The sequence below is a fragment of the Bidens hawaiensis genome, unplaced genomic scaffold (genome assembly GCF_021521415.1).
Source record: "Bidens hawaiensis isolate Kalapana, Puna unplaced genomic scaffold, B.hawaiensis_p1.1 tig00001904_1, whole genome shotgun sequence".
Taxonomy (NCBI): domain Eukaryota; kingdom Viridiplantae; phylum Streptophyta; class Magnoliopsida; order Asterales; family Asteraceae; genus Bidens; species Bidens hawaiensis.
In genome coordinates, this window is record NW_027491104.1 from 571535 (window position 1) to 588785 (window position 17251).

The 17251-nt window shown below is 35.7% G+C and overlaps 1 protein-coding gene and 1 long non-coding RNA gene across 2 annotated transcripts in view; one reads left to right on the forward strand and one right to left on the reverse strand.

Annotated features, from left to right (window-relative positions):
• The window catches only part of LOC143598714 (uncharacterized), a 174599-nt gene extending 173748 nt beyond the window's left edge, over positions 1 to 851 (reverse strand). The window contains exon 1 of the long non-coding RNA XR_013147162.1: positions 665 to 851. This is a non-coding gene — a long non-coding RNA (uncharacterized LOC143598714). The remainder of the gene's footprint in view (positions 1 to 664) is intronic.
• LOC143598684 (TMV resistance protein N-like) overlaps positions 1 to 17251 on the forward strand; it is a 142431-nt gene that overhangs the window by 120670 nt on the left and 4510 nt on the right. The window lies entirely within an intron of this gene.

Below are 17251 nucleotides of genomic sequence, written 5' to 3' on the forward strand. Positions count from 1 at the left end.
GCTAACAGCGTGGATGATCAAGTCTGGAATGTATTTGTACTTTGTACTCTTTGTGATCATGTTTAAAGACTTATGTGGTAGAAAACTGCGGGTTTGCTCTTTTTTAGCTTTATTTTAAATATTCACAACCCCACTTAGGAATTGTGAATACCTAGATGAATAGTCGGCATACAGACCCATAGTCTCCGGACCCGAGGCATCCCATCAATACAAGATTTAAGGTTATAAAACCATACGCCAATGATGTGTAAAACACTAAAGCTAAGCAGTTTACGATTTATATCACAGGCTACACGACATACTCTAACGTTAAACCTACCCAAGAATCATATGATAACGTATTCAAATTTTAAAACTTTATAATATTTTCATTTTTCATACCAATATGGCCAGACCTTTCATTACTTATCTTCCACGGACAAAACGTTTTACCCACAAGAGATTTCCGACCCATTTTATCAAATTGCCCTTTCATTTTCAAAGCTGAGCCTACCGACACATCCCAAGTTAAGTACGTTTTCTTTTATTTATCTCATATTATTAGTAATTTGAAAAACCAATTTCCGATAAATATCATCATCTCCCACTTTAACGCAAAAAACTATATTCAAGGAACATTTTTAAAACATTTTCATTTTTTTTTCTTTTTTTTCACATATGGTACTAATGCAAATTATATACAACTTTAAATTCAATGCATGAAACGAAAATACCTTTTTAATCTCCCCAAGCTTAAAATTCGGTTTCGTCCTCGAGGCTTGAAGTGAGGCGTGAAACGGAACTACTGAAGTGGAAGGAGCAGTTCGGCTTGAAATTTCTTTCAACAAACAAATAGCCGGTGGTGGCGAAACGGTTCAAACCAATCTTTTGTATCTACCCATGAGTCAACGACCAACAGAACCAAGTGGTTGTGATGCAATACCAAGTTGTAAAATAAGGAATAAAGGAACTCTTCTGTGAACATGGTCACCACCCAAAGTGATTATTAAACTCTTGAAATTGTGTGATTACAATTTTAAATCCCAAAACTGATGATCAAAATCTTGAAGCTTGCTTGAAGTTTAAGCTGGACAAAGATAGAGGTGTGGATTCAGGGTTTAAATCTGTGGGTGAGATGGCGGTTTGCGGCGGCGACAGAGGTACAGCCGGGGTGGAGAAGGTAGGCGGAGTTAACAGTGACCGATGTGGTGGTGGTCGGCTTGCTGGTAATCGGAGACGAAACTTGTGAGGCTCATCGGTGGTGGTGTGTTGAAGGTAGGCTGTGGCTAGACTTAGGTTTGGGATACACAAGTTGTGATGAAGACCTGAAGACCTGGGTGTTAGGGTTTTCAAGAACAAAACAATTTTTTTTCAAGAACCCTTACCCGGCGGGTAGATTTTGACACGCCCAGGTCAGTGGCATAAATGATTTATTAAATTTCTACGCGGCCGGGTCACTTTTGTAGAGAATTTTAACACAGCGGGGTAAACGTTCTGACCAAAACTACTTTCACACCACCTGGTTGAAAACTTTTTTTTTTATAATTTTTTATTAAAATTAAACAAAAATAAAAAAAACGAAACCACGGGTTGCCTCCCGCGAAGCGGCTTTCTTTATTGTCTTTGGCTAGACTTATTCCTCGTTAGAGTTTTGTTTAATCGGGTGCCACCATAAACGGAAGAAGCCTTTTGCCAATATTCGGTAACTTTAGTTTTCGTGCTTTTGGCCTTTCTTTCTTCCGTTTATCAATTTCCGTCAATTCCTCCCCAAGCTTGAATTTTTCATTATGCTCATTTGATGAAACTCCATATGTACTTCTGTTTAAAACTAAGACTGAAACACCATTGTTAGACAACTCAACACATTTATCAATGAGTGGTTCAACGAAATCTATATAATTCAAAGATGAGACATCACTCGGGTAACGTATAGCATCATCATCCCTGTCAAATTCCATTGAAAGAGTGCCATTATAAACATCGATTTTAGTCTTTGAAGTTTTTAAAAATGGTCTACCAAGTATAATCGAACTGGAATTTGGTTTGTCATCATCTTCCATGTGTAGCACATAAAAATCAGCTGGAAATACTAGTTCATTCACTCGGACCAACACATCCTCTAATACACCTTTTGGGTATACTAGGATCGATCGGCCAATTGAATGGTCACCTCGGTCCTCTTTAACGGTCCAACATTAAGTGTTTTGAAAATTGAGTAGGGTAGGACGTTAATAGAGGCTCCAAGGTCCAACATAGCATGAGGCAAAGTAATATTCCCCAATTTACAAGGAACGGTGAAAACACCCGGATCCTTGCACTTTGTGGGTAATCTCTTTTGTAACACTGCTGAAATATTTTCACTTACCTTGACTGTTTCAGTACCTTTGAGCTTTTTCTTTGATGTGCACAGTTGTTTTAGGAACTTTGCATACCGTGGAACTTGTTTAATGGCATCAAGGAGTGGAATGTTTACCTCTACCTTCCGGAACGTCTCCATGATTTCTTGTTCTTCCGTTCTTTCCTTGTGCCTCGAAGTCTTTCAGGAAATGGAGGTGGAGGATAAAATTTTGCTTCACTTTTAACCGGCTTTGATGCTTCATCCTTTTTATTATCCTTCTCTTCTATAACAACTTCTTCCTTACCGTATTTCAAGGTAATGGCACAAACATTGTGTTTTGGGTTTTTCTTGGTTTGTGGGGGTAATTTACCTTGAGATTCTATCTTGCTCACCGAGCTAGCAAGCTGAGCAATTTGTTGTTCCAAGTTTTTGATGCTAGTTTCAGTCTTCTCTGGAAAGTGTGAGTACTTGTGGCTAGACTTTTCACGATATCTTCTAAAGACATACCTGAGCTACTCGCTTGTTGTTGTGCGGGTATTTATTGTTGAGGTTGGAAGTTATGTTATTGAATAGGCATTTGGAATGGAGGCTGTGAGTGATATGGTGGAGGTCTTTGCAAGTAGCTCATATTAGAAGTATTTCCCCAATTCTGATTACCTCGGGGCGGCTCATAATGTCTCGAATTTTGTCCCGAGTAACCTCCCATTGCTTGTGCTTGTTCAACATCTTCTTGTAGTGTGGGACACATATCTGTAGGATGCCCAAATTGTAGACATATACCACAAGCTTGGGCTTGTGGTTCTGTACCTTTGCTTTTCAATTGCATGACGACTTCGTTAGTTCAGCAAGTTGAGTTTCAATGCGAGGAGTGTTCACCTCATTGACTCCTCGTGGTGTGTCATCATACCATCCGTCTTCTTGTGCCCAATGCTTTGTATCTTCGGCTATTGAGGTGATTAAGGCTCGGATCTGAGTTGGTGTTTTATCGAGTAGAGCCCCTCCACTAGATGCATTTATTAAACATCTCTCCATCGGTGCCAATCCTTCACAAAAGTACTGAAGGAGTTGATGCTCGGATATGCCATGTTGGGGGCACCGTGCACATAATTTCTTGAACCTTTCCCAATAAGTGTGTAAAGCTTCCCTTTTTGCTTGTTTGATCGCGATAATTTCTTTACGTAGGAGGGATGCTTTAACTTCTGGAAAGTACTTGTCTAGGAAAAGCCTTGCAAGACCATTCCAAGTAGTTACCGACCCCCGTGGTAGGTAATAGAGCCACTCTCTTGCTGAGTCTTGGAGAGCAAAGGGGAATGCCCTTAACTTGATTTGGTCTTCAGTGATGTTGTGTGGCTTCATGCCAGAACACACAACATGGAACTCCTTGAGGAACTTGTGAGGGTCTTCATTTTCTAAACCTCGGAAGGAGAGTAATAAGTGAATGAGACCGGATTTCAGCTCGAAGTTCTCCATAGCAGGGTAGTTAATGCAAAGTGGTTGTTGGGTGACATCATGGGTGCCCCATTGTCTAAGGGTTTGTTCAGCTGCCATGGTGGTGGTTTTAGTAGGTGAGTTAGGTTCTGGGGTTGGTGATTATGGTGGAGTTATTTGTGGTGATACGGTTTCGGGTTCACTTACAAGGGAGTGTCTTGCCTAGTGTTGATGACAAGAGATGAGGATGTAGAGTTTGAGGAGCTTGCTGACTTCTTTTGGAGTTTTGCTTGCTTTCTTAATTTCTTTGAAGTTTTCTCAATCTCTGGGTCAATCTCAAGCGGTGTACCTGAACAAAAAGACCTGGATGTACCTGAATGAAAGAATCTTGGCATAAAAGGGTTAAAATCGCCGTATCCCCTGCAACGGCGCCAATTTGTTGGGTGTCGAATCCAGCAAATAAAATAAACCAACTTAACACACTAAGAATAGTATGAGCGAAAGTAAGGTTCGTGTCCTAACTAAATTATACCAGAAATATTTCAGGTCTAGACACGATTGTTTTAAAAGGGGGTTTTGATTTAAACTTGAAATTAACGAAAACAAATTTATAAAAGAAAAGTGAATTCAAATATATAAAAACTAATTCCAACACTAAGGCAATTACTTGATTTAATTCTAGCTTATGATCATTAACAATTATGGTGCAATGACTTTTTAGTTGAACGGTTTGTATCAATAATAGACGTCACGCCGTTCGGACATCCACTCTATCTAATGTCTAATCACACGCCGTTCGGTGATTAGAGTCAACCCGCTACTCCAATCTCACGCCGTTCGGATCTTAGTGTGCGGGTCGCGTGATAGAAGTATCGATTATAATCAAACACTCACGCCGTTCGGAGTGTATAATTATATTGTTTAATTCTATAATGATTTTGGGTTCATAGACAAACACAAAATATTATTTGTTTCTTTTACCAAAACTTAAAAACTAATTAGGGTTTTAAATACTGATGAACTTTATTAGAAAAATTAATAAGGTGATCAAGTTTATTAACAATCTAATATATACCGGAATAGAACCGCGTTTAAGCACAAGAATTAAACAAACAAACGAATCACATAAACGTTTCACATAAGTTTCGAATCAATCAAACCCTAGTGTTGAAATTAAATTGATCTAGCCGGACATGGTGGCTAAAACAATCAAAACGTTCAATAAACAAAACATTAAAAATAATAAAGCTTACAAAACAAGAAACAAAAACCCAAAGGTTGTATGCTCTCTGCCGTCAAAACGATGATCCATCCCAAATCCCTAACGAATGTTTTCTTTAATATTCTTGCTGCTCACACAAACAAATTTCGATTGAGGCCCACTAACCCAAGTGCATGATCTGGTCACTCTTAATTAATTGTCAAGCCTACTTATTAAATAGAGCCCATCTTTAATCTTTCGTCTAAATTCCTTGCGCAGCCCATGAACGATTTATAAGCTATCTTGTGATATAACTTTAGTTCCACTTGAATAATTAGATTATAAGTTTCAGCCCATACTATCTTGAGCTCCATACTCCACTAGCTTATCTTTGTATCTCGTGTTTCACTTAATTTCTTTACTTTCGTTTTTCTTGAAACCGATCACACGTTTTGGCTTGTCAATTCTTTCTAAGACCCCTTGTTGTCACTCCCAACTGCCCCGCACCTACACAAAACAATAAAACGATCCAAAGTAGACTCCACTCCACGAAACAAGATATTCACAAAAGAATTTGATATATGTACGATAAACGCATTATATATGGCGAAAATTGAGTGTTTAAGTGTTATAAAACATGCCAAGAAATGCAACTAACAAAATCTTACATTATATATCAATAAAATCTTACGTTGACCGACCCACACTTCACTAACTAAAATTTTACATTACATATTAGTAATGACTTTTTGTTTGATAAACAAAGATTAATTGATGCGTTAAGAGTAATTGGCAGAAATAGCTCCAGTTCATTATGTTGGTGCATATATCCTGTTCTCGTTTTACGTTTTCAAGCCTTTTTATATACAGGCCATCATTTGAACCAACTTTGGGCCATACCTGTTTGTGTTGCATGTCATGATCAGCAGCATGCTCAGGGCCGGCCCAATAGCTTTAATGGGCCAAGCCCTAGCTTGAGGCCTCCAAACAAGAAAAGGCCCCCATTTTATTAAAACTGTTTTTGTATAAATTAGGGCTTTTCTTTCTTTTTTTTATTTGCGATATTGATCGAGAAAAGATGCTGAGAAGTCAGACACGTGAACGTCATGCATGTTGTCAAAATGGAAATTGCTATTACTCCAAATTAAAGTGCATTTAATTGATATTGGAAATTAACATAAATCGGAATTAGCATCTGCCACTCCATATTAATTGCCAATTGCCTTCAGTTATTGTAGAGTTAATATTCTATATTAGTTTTAGAATTGCATATGCCTTTATATTTGCTTAGAGTCAGTGTATTACGTACCTCAGTACGTTTATTTAGTAAGGACAAAATGTAATTGTTGGAGAAATGGGGACCCTATATAAAGGGTCACTTAACCCATTTTTCCACAACCTTTGTGAATACAACCTTTTGCATTTTATTTCCATCCAAGTATTCTCTCTAACTCCAAAACTCTCTAACCCTTCACCCCACCTTCAAGTTTCGGCCTCCCTTACACACACACAAGATCCGAGATCTCGGTCCAACTAGTTGTTTCCGCCAACTAGTTGTGAGGTTGATACAAGAACGACTAGTACTTAGTTTGTTGTGTTGTTTGATCCGGTCACGGGACCTACAATTGGTATCAGAGCTTTCGGGCTCTACTAGTTGTAGATCTTGGGTCACAACCTTGGATTTTGGTCTTGTGTGTGAAAAGACGGATTTTTCGAGAAAATAAGTGATTTTCGGATTTTTGTGTTCTTCAAGTTCTTAAGAAATTTAAGTTGTTTTTTTTCATGAAGATGTTGAAAATGGGTTAAAGGTTGTGTTTGTGGTGTGTGATTCTCAAGAAATTGTGTTTGTATAGTTGCATGTATTTAGATATGGTTGAGAAAGGTGACAAGGAAAGTGGGTTGGTGACATACTAGATTTGTTTAAAATTTTCGCCTACTTTGTCAAAATCGCTCAGTTTTTCAAAGTCGCTCGGTTTTCAAAGTCGCTCGGTTTTCAAATCGCTCGGTTTTCAAAATCGCTCGGTTTTCAAAATCGCTCGGTTTTCAAAATCGCTCGGTTTTCAAAATTAGATCACTTTTCAAAATATCTCAGTTTTCAAATCGCTCAGTTTTCAAAATTAGATCCCTTTTCAAAAGGATCACTTTTCATTAGATCAGATCAGGCTTAGTTTTTGGCAGATTTTAAGAAATGGCAAATCCAATTTCCACTGTTGCTAGTGCTGAAGCTATTCAATATGTGATGTTTGAGAACGAGGCCGGAACCACTTCTAAGCCTCCAAAGTTGATGAAATGGGACTGTGATTTCGATGAGTTTAAGTGGAGGTTTTACAATTATCTCAAGATCATTGATTACAATCTTATTAGACCTATTGAACAGGGTCCACACCGTCCTATGACAACTGGTACTGATGGTGAGGTTCCCAAAACCGTGACTAACTACAATGATGATAATCGAAGAATGCTTGCTGAAAATCAAAAGGCTTTTGGTATTCTAACTATATCTCTTTCACGAGAAATTTCATTGACACTGAGAGACTACACCACTGCTAAGGGTCTATGGGATGCCTTAGTGAACAAATTTGAAGGGAACCTGGAAATGAGAAACAACCGCAAAGGAATATTAAAAGAAGAATTCAACAACTTTAAACATATTCAAGTAGAATCGGTTGCCTCTCTCATCAACAGATTTGAGTCACTCGTTACTAAAATGAGAAGTGTCGATATCATCCATGAGTTGTCTGAGATCAACATGAAGTTGTTGGATTCACTGCCTTATACATGGAATAGCAGTGTGATTATCATCAAGAGAATGAGAATGACAAACCTGGATACCTTAACAATCTCAGGGATGACTTCTACCATCAAGTTTTGGTGCAGAGAAAATAAATATGAGACAAGTGATGCGGGTGTGAGCAGTCAAGAAAGTCCTATAATCCCCGAGTGTGCTGCAAGTGGAAGTAGTCAAGCAAACACCTCGTCAAGCTCCACTAATGGGATTCCTACACCTGCCTCTCTCATTCCCGAGGTACACAAACTTTGCTCATAAGCTTGCATAGATAAAGTTCTTCACTATAGAAACCATAATGCTAAAATTCTTGAACAAATTGAGAGCATTAGAGTTCAAAATGATGATCTTAAAAAGGCTACAAAGATTTACACTATCAGAATTAACACTCATGGTAATGACATGGCCGATCTTAGGGAACAAGTTTCCATTGCTAGAAATTTGGCAAAACATCATGAAAATCATGTAATTGAACTAAACGCTAATATTTCCAAATTAGAGATTGAATTAACCCAAAGAAAAGTTGCCATAGAAAACTTTGAGTTAGTTCTGAGAAACTGAATAAACTAATTGGGTCACAAATGGAATTAAGATTAAAGACTGGTTTAGGCTATGATAGTTCTGCTGTACCTCCATCGTTTAACAATAACTATACTAGCCTTCCTCACTTTGACTTTAATTCTCCTCCAGAGGAAGAAATGGTCTATGGTATTGGTTATGTGCCCATATCAAAGACATTTGTTCCTGCTGCTCCAAAGACTGTTGATTCAGCTGTTCCTTCAGTTAGTAGTCCTAATAGTAGTTCATCTTCTGTAGTGGGTTATGTAGAAGATAAGGGGTGTGTGGAAACAAACAAGGTTTATGGAGATAAAAACATACTTTTTGATTCATCTATTGATTCCAAAAACATTTTGAACAATGATGTATTTGATGAGAGTGTTCATGTTGGCACGACTATTGAAAATGAAAATGATGATTCCAATTCTGATAGTGACTGTGAAACTACTTTTGATGAAACCATTATTGATAAAAACGTGCATGAAAAGATATATGTGAATACTGACTTACCTAGTTGTTCGCCAAATAGTTGTAAAGTTGAGGAAACCAAAGTTAATGAAAATTGTTTTGAAAAGGAAAATGCAAGTACATCGGGTAAATATGTCCCACCTCATAGAAACAATTTTTATCAATCTACTAATCAATATTATCAACCTCAACTGTACAATCAATTTGATAATAGCTACTATGGTTATTATCCACAATATTATGTTAACTCTTTCTATACAAATTTTTTTGATGATCGAGGTCATAGATTTGACAGCTTGTTTGTTCCCGTACAACCATCTCCTTATTCGCCTCAACCCATGTATTATCATTCTGACGGTTTCTATAGGGAAGATAGAAGAAAACTTTGCTTTGTGTGTGGTAATCCGTCTCACCTTGCAAGACATTGCAAGCACTGGTTCAAGCAACAACTTGATATTCAAAGGCGGCTTAGTCAGTCCACAAAAGGTGCTTTTAGTAGCCCAAATTCAAGGACTGATCAAGCTGATAGTGAAGCTAGTGAAATGGATGTGAGATCCAAAGTCAAATAAGTAAAACACAAGAGAAAACCTTTTTGGAGATCTAAAAAGGATAAAATCAAAAAGAATCCTAAGACTGAAAAGTCTGAGGATTCACAAAAACAGTTTTAAAATTCAGAAAACAAAAGTCCAAAATTGCCAAAATCAAGGAACAAGTTTGTGCTTGGATTCCTAAGGACTGTTCTTCAAGCGACGAGACGCCAAGAAATAATTTGTTTTCAAGAAATAAAATCAAGTTTTGTCGATTTATGGTCGACTTTCCCAAGACAACTAAGTCTCGGAAACCTGTATCCATTTAAACGCTTAGTGCATGTAGGGTCAATCAAGGAGGACTATCGAGAGTATTCGGTACTTAGATAGTGGTTGCACCCCACGACATATGATGGGAGACGAACCCTTGCTATTTGATGCTAAACCATTCGATGGCGGATTCGAGTCTTTCATAAGCGACATGGGATGACAAACTTCAGGGAATGGGAAATGTTTCATACTTTGTGCTTCAACAATGCCAACCATGTTCAAATGTATCAACCACAACTTGTCGAGCGCTTCTTAAGTGATGGATCCAACATCAGCTCATGGGCTTCGGTTTGAATCTCTTCAACTTTGTTATATGATGTGATAATGCATACTTATGGTAGTCCATCTGACAACAGCTTTGCTGACCTTTTCACTAAAGCCATCGTCCAATTTTGATTAAAACAAACTATCAAAATTGTAAATATTTTTCAAATATGTCACAATTTTAGAGGGAGAAAATGAGTTAATTTTAACTCACCAAAAAAATTTTACCTTTGTTAAGAAAATCAAAAATTAAGTCACTTAACTGTCCAAAAATATTTTATATTATTATTTGAAAATGAGTTAACTTTAACTCGCCAAAAAGATTCTACCTTTGTTAAGAAAAACAAAAATTAAGTCACTTGACTTTTCAAAAATATTTTATATTATTATTTTGTTTAAGAAAATCTGAAAAAGACTTTAAAAAAATATAATTTCTCATTTAGAGGGAGCTCCTGCTTAGAGGGAGTCGGATAACATTAAAATATCAGAAAATTTTGAGAAATTAATCCGACCTTTGGAAAATGATAGAAAAGTGTCTTAGGTGATCCTAGCACATGAGAAGAGTAGATCAAAAGCCAACAAAATCATTGATTGATGTGTAGATAGGCTTAACAAATGAGTAAGTATCATAGTGATATAAACTTAAATATCTGCATATGCTAGTGGTTACACTCTTATGAAGCGGTTGCCGACTCATAAGTCATATTAATGAAAGGCAAAAATCCTAATAGTCAGTCATACACGAGTCTGTTAGTGATTGGTCACAATGAAAAATTATTTCTTGCTTTAGCTTCAAATAATGAAAATATAAAAAAAATTATTGAAAAAGCAGAAAAACTGCAAAATACTCAAAAAGTATTCAAAATCAACAACAAAAATGTTGATAATTTTATCAAACAAAAAAGGGCTATATTAGAACCACGTAACGTGGGGCAAACAAGTAAGTCCTAAACACTTTATATGAAGGCATAAGCCAACAAGGCTAGTAAGTCCATGGTTCAACCTTTACATATTGTTTGAAAGAAAAGTTTGCAAAAATTATACGAAGCTCAAAATGTTTTGATCAATCATTAGGGGGTCTGAGTCAATTCGGGGTGATACTGATGAACACAAATTATGCCCAAGGTATGATGGAGTTTGTAACGAGTCGGATCAACAGGGGACCACACAAGTATTGTGCCAAATTGTACCTTAACGTATCACGATGAAATCAAAATACTTGTTAAGTTTAAAGTGGACCAATATATCTACAATCGACTTTGGGTTCTTGGCATAATAATATCCAAATAGAAGTGTGATCTAGGACATTATAGACAACGTGATTCCATGTTGTGATCTTTCTCGCAAAAATATTAAAGTCATTAGAAAATTATGTAAATATTATTGTTATATAATATTAAATTCATCTTTACTTCTATCTTTTTTATTTGTCTTGTTTTATTTTATGTGTCAACTTCAAAATATTATGTATTTATATATATATATATATATATATATATATATATATATATATTCGAAGTATTATAATATTTGAAATTCCAAAAATATTTTAAGTTTTTATGAGTTGGTACATATTTTATTAATCTTTGTTTTATTCAAATCATGTGTTTTGTTGTCAAGGTCGTTTATGCAAAGTTCGTTGGCAACCTGGAACTTAAATAAATCATTTACAAGTTAAGGGACTGAAATTGATATTTTACGAAAAGTCAAGATAAAATAAAATTTCAGTGGTATTCTGCAAATACTTCAAACTAAGGGCATGTTTTGAAAAAGAATATTCTTCTTTGACCCTCAAGAGGGTCTGTGAACGAATCTTATTCGCTCTAAGTTTTGTACAGCAATACATGGATAGGTAGATCAAGATCAAGTGTCCTGGGTTGCACAGACTGAAGTTGCTGAAGCGCTTAAAAGAAAACGTGACAGTTGGCGGTTGAACCCAAAAATGAACTGACCACGTTCAGTCAAAGGACAAAGCAAAGAAACAATTCGCACAAGAAAGTCAACAAAAGAAAATTAAATGTCGAGCCTCCCGCATCTGATGTTTCTAAAATTTGCCGTTGCCGATTCATCCCAGGAAATAAGATTGAAGTTCAAGTCTTCAAGATCGGAAAATAAAGAATTGTCAAGATCCAATCTCGTTCAAGCTCTTGGATCAAGACAACTACTAGATTTCTAGAAATAAAGACGAAGCAAAAAAATTGTTGAAGGTTTCTAGACATACACAATCCTAGAGGGAGATTGTAGGGCCAATATTCTATATTAGTTTTAGGATTGCGTATGTCTTTATATTTGCTTAGAGTCGGTGTATTACGTACCTCAGTACGTTTATTTTGTAAGGACAAAATGTAATTGTTGGAGAAATGGGGACCCTATATAAGGTCACTTAACCCATTTTTCCACAACCTTTGTGAATACAACCTTTTGCATTTTATTTCCATCCAAGTATTCTCTCTAACTCCAAAACTCTCTAACCCTTCACCCCACCTTCAAGTTTCGGCCTCCCTTACACACACAAGATCCGAGATCTAGGTCCAACTAGTTGTTTCCGCCAACTAGTTGTGAGGTTGATCTAAGAACGACTAGTACTTAGTTTCTTGTGTTGTTTGATCCGGTCACGGGACCTACAGTTATTTATTTATTTATTTTTTGTGTGGGTCAAATTTTGAATTGCCAATTACCAAAGGTTTAGAACCCTCATATTGACTGTGCCAAACTTTCAAGGTTGGGTATATAAATCTAATTATCTATTCAATTGTTTGAGTTGCTTGTTATTTGCTACGTCATGATTAGAATATTGTTAATTTGTTCTCTACTTCTTAGTTGAACACTTAAACATTATATATTTGAACTTTGTTGAATAGTTAAAATTTATTACTATTAAATTAATAATTCAATTGTCGGTACCAAGTTCGGGGAAAGATGGTTTACGACATTTTTATTATCAAAGGCCCCAACTTTTTAGTTCGATTAAGGCCTCCGAAAACCTTGGGCCGCCACTGAGCATGCTAAATTGCTAACACACATCATATGAGCAAACGTCGAGTAATAATGCTGATTCAACGAGGATATTGATGTCTGCATGTTCCAATGCAACCTCAGTAATCGAACCAATCAATTTATCATCAATATCAACCAGTGACACACCCTCTTCCAAAACATCGAAACACTCCAGTTTCTCGTTCTTATTTGTTTCTACATTTGTTTTATTCCGTGTTCATTTTCTGTAACATCGACATCCATTTCATTTAATAACCGATTCTTCAAAATCACCTTTGTTGCATTCAATTTTTCTCTTGGGCATTTCATCAAGCTCTTGATCGAGTGCACCGTCAAACTAATTGAATATTGAATCCAATGCATTTCTCCTATTTAACTGTTTCTATAACTTGGTAAGTTGTGATTATGACTTATGAGTGTACCGAATCTATCCTTTTGATCATGATTTCCATTTTGTGATGAATCTCAATTAATGTAGGCACAATCTCCTTTTCTAAAAAAAAATATTGGTTTACTTGACTCACATATTTTATAACTAATGTTTTTGAAGCTGTATTTACAATTTTCACTGGTTGTTTCACTTAGACAGATGAAATATCGGATGCATCGTGCATTCCAACCGTTCAATAACGTGGGCTCAATTTTATGTGTTATTGATCACAAAATATTAACTACTTTCGGTAGTCAAATATAGTTCGTTCTTATAAATACTGCGGGGATGATTGTCTCACACATGACAGGTTGATTATGTTCTTCTTGATCAGCAAATTATAAAAATCTTGGGAGCCATTGCTTTTGCTCTTATTCGGCTCGGGAATATTTCAGAGAAAGACCTGCTAAAAGTATGATGGTACAATTTCTCATTTATGTGATAACATGTCAACTGCTAAAAGTCAAATGGGTAAAATCAAAGTTGTTGCTCCGGTTTATTTAAACCACCTCTCCTGTTTCAAAATGATTGTCATGTACGTTTGACTAGAATCAATTAAGAGAGGTGAAAACAAAGGGGCTCAAAACCTGGACTATTTTTAACCCGAACCAAAGGCAATTTTAAAAGCAGATTGCAAATCTTTTGAAAGTTCCACATGTGATGTTTGACCAGAAAAAAAGTCAAACATGACCAGAAACTCATAATTAACAAAAATGCTGTTATTATTAAGTAACAATTCATCCACTTCCCGGTCCAACTTAATGCTCATATCCTTAAGCTTTCTCTTCTCAAAACCGAAAAGTTTACCATTGAGCCCAATGCCCAAAATACCCTTACTATGAAAAAATGTTCAAATTGGATATACCAATTGTTTGGACCTCCAATACAGAATTTTCAGTCCAATACAAGTCAGACAAAGATTGACTTATAACACTAACCACAAAAATCAGCCTTTGATCCTTAATAACTTCCATTAAGACAATTGCTTCAATAGCTTGTTTTTGTGATTGTGTACTAGGTACAGCAAAAATGATCTTAAGCTGCTAACAAGAAAGTAGTACCTGACCGTTGACAAAAAAGTAAATTTTGGCAAAATAGACCTAAATGACGACGACCATAGTAGTTTCCATGCAGTCCCAAATTCCCAGATTACCCATGGCAACCCATATTATTACCAAAATGACCAATCTGTCCTTGTTTTCCCAGTACTTCAGTAACCAAAGGCTCAAAAGTGAAAAGTACAAAAGGCATAAAAGGACCTATTGCCTTCCACCAGGTTTTCGCTGCCAAGACAATTGTAAGTTAAAGTATTTTTAGTTAAATAATTAATAAAGTAAATCACGATCAACGATTCTCAAGGAGCTCATAATATTATATACATTTACACACCTTTAACAACTACCGAGAAAAAAAAACCACTAAAATGACAAGGAAATACTCTTTATCTTTATTTGCTTTAACCTTTTTATTATGTAATGCAGAACCATTTCTCCCCAACCCTGTTGGTAATCAAGAACACTCAATCACGAACTAGTCATCCATATATGCAAGATTATAAATTTATAATCAAGAATAGTGGAATCGTTATGATGAATCTAGCTTGCCAGCGAAAGTCAAAGAGACCATTTTTAGTTATATAATTGATCCGAGAATCTTACAATTTTGTGCTCATGTACAGGCTATGAACTGGTGCATACAACGATATTACGCCAGTTCGCTTTGTGTAACAGAAATTTTCAATAACCGCTAGTACCAGAAGTTTGACGTTTGTCAACTTCTGTGACCAAATAAATGCATAACTCTATCTAATATAAAGTTATTCAATCCTACAACGTATATACATAAACTGAATAATCAGGAGTTATAGTTTATAATTTAACATTTCCCCCTAAACTACACTAAACATGATATTTGCTGACCTGAACACGAGGCATTTGACCCGAGTAAGCTCTTTAATTCCCATGCTTTAGTCTCGGTTTGAGTTACACTTGTTTAATCCCTGGCTGTTTGAATGGATTGTTATGTCTTGTGGAACACCAATAGTCTATTTGATTAGGAATTTCGTCTATCAAGTGTTTTCCTTATAAATTAATGATAATGTGTGATAATATTATACACATTTACACACCATTAACACCCTTCTGGACCAGATCAGTGTAATTGAAATCATTTTGGATAAAATCTTTAATAAAGTAAAGCATGATCAACAATTATAGTGAACTCATAATATGATATACTATATACCTATGCTCAAGAACCAATAGCCGTTTAAAGAATGATTTCGTCTTTATAACCATGCGACTGTGTAACCGGATCCTAGAGTCATGGTGATTGAATTCTCTTTAAGCATATGGAACCTTATATGAAACGAAATTAAATTTTAATAATATATTTTATAATTGTAATCTATATTGTTTATAAAGTCAGCTATAATATTTTAATGTTTAACTTATAAAATGTTTAACATTAGTATTTGTATTTAAACCTTTATTAACAAACAAGTCAATGCAAGCAAGTAGTAAGCATGCGAGTGCTTGAGTTGTTCCTTTTCATATAATTACTTTGAAAACTGAACAGTAATAGAGCTATTTAACAAATATTTGTTTTAAGTGTTATTTAGAATCTTATCTTTTCTAAATTCTTATTCTTGTTCTTATATTTTGGTTGAAAATGCATATAAAGAATCTTATTCTTATCTTCGCCAAATAAGGACATTTACTTTCTCCGCATGTTTTTCCACTCAAGTTATTCGACCATCTCTTCCTTCACTTTTTCCATTAAGTTCATAAACTGTTTCCCCAATCAATAAAAATTCATTTTATCCTATTGATCCTTTAAGCTTACATTCAATGGCATCTACTTCAGCTTCATCAGTTCAAAAGAGCTTCAAGTATGATGTCTTTTTGAGCTTTCGGGGTGAAGACACTCGTAAGGGCTTTGTCGATCATCTCTACCATGCTCTTCAAGGGAAAGGAATTATAATCTACAAAGATGATGAGAAAATCCAGAAAGGGGAAAGGATCAGTGAGCAGCTTGTCAGATCCATTGAAGAGTCCAGATTTCACATAATTGTTTTCTCCAAAAACTATGCATCTTCATCACGGTGCTTAGACGAGCTTGTACAAATTATGGAGTGCCAGCAGACGAAGGAGCAGACCGCTTACCCCATCTTCTATGATGTGGAACCCACAGAAGTCCACCACCAAAGTGGGCGGTTGGGAATGCCTTTGCCAAACATGAAAGGGGCAGTCGGAGCTCTGTTCTACCTCTCGACTGTATTTGTTCTGTTGTAGCCTCTTACTGCAACAAATGTTCATTACTGAACGGATTCATAGCAGATTCAGTAATATCTTTATCTGTGCATCTGTATATGTTTTATTTATGTTAATCGTGAACAATTCATGTTTTAGAGTAGAAGATGTTATCTGATCAATTGTTTAGTGTTTGTGGTTTTAAATCCTGTTAATACTCAGAAGGTTTTGCACTATACGAACACAGGAAAATGAAGATGATGTTTCAAGATGGAGAACTGCTATGAAAGATGCAGCCGGCCTCGTTGGGTGGGAGTTGAAGAATACAGTTGATGGGTAATTCCTTCCTTGCATTTTTATTGTCAAATTCTAACTCTAATCTTAATGGGTATATCACTATATTGATGCTTCACATATGATTTTATGGAGTGGCAGATAGATGATTTTCTTAAGAGGCAAAATATGGGTCGTGTCAAAATGAGCCGTGCCAAACAAATACGTTGGTTAAGAAACAACAAATGATGATAAAATAAGATTAAAATTTCAATAGTAATTACAAAAAGGATCACTAGTTCATATATACTTCTATTATGATGGATCCTAGAGTCATGGTGATTGAATTCTCTTAAAGCATATGGAACCTTATATGAAACGAAATTAAATTTTAATAATATATTTTATAATTGTATTTTATA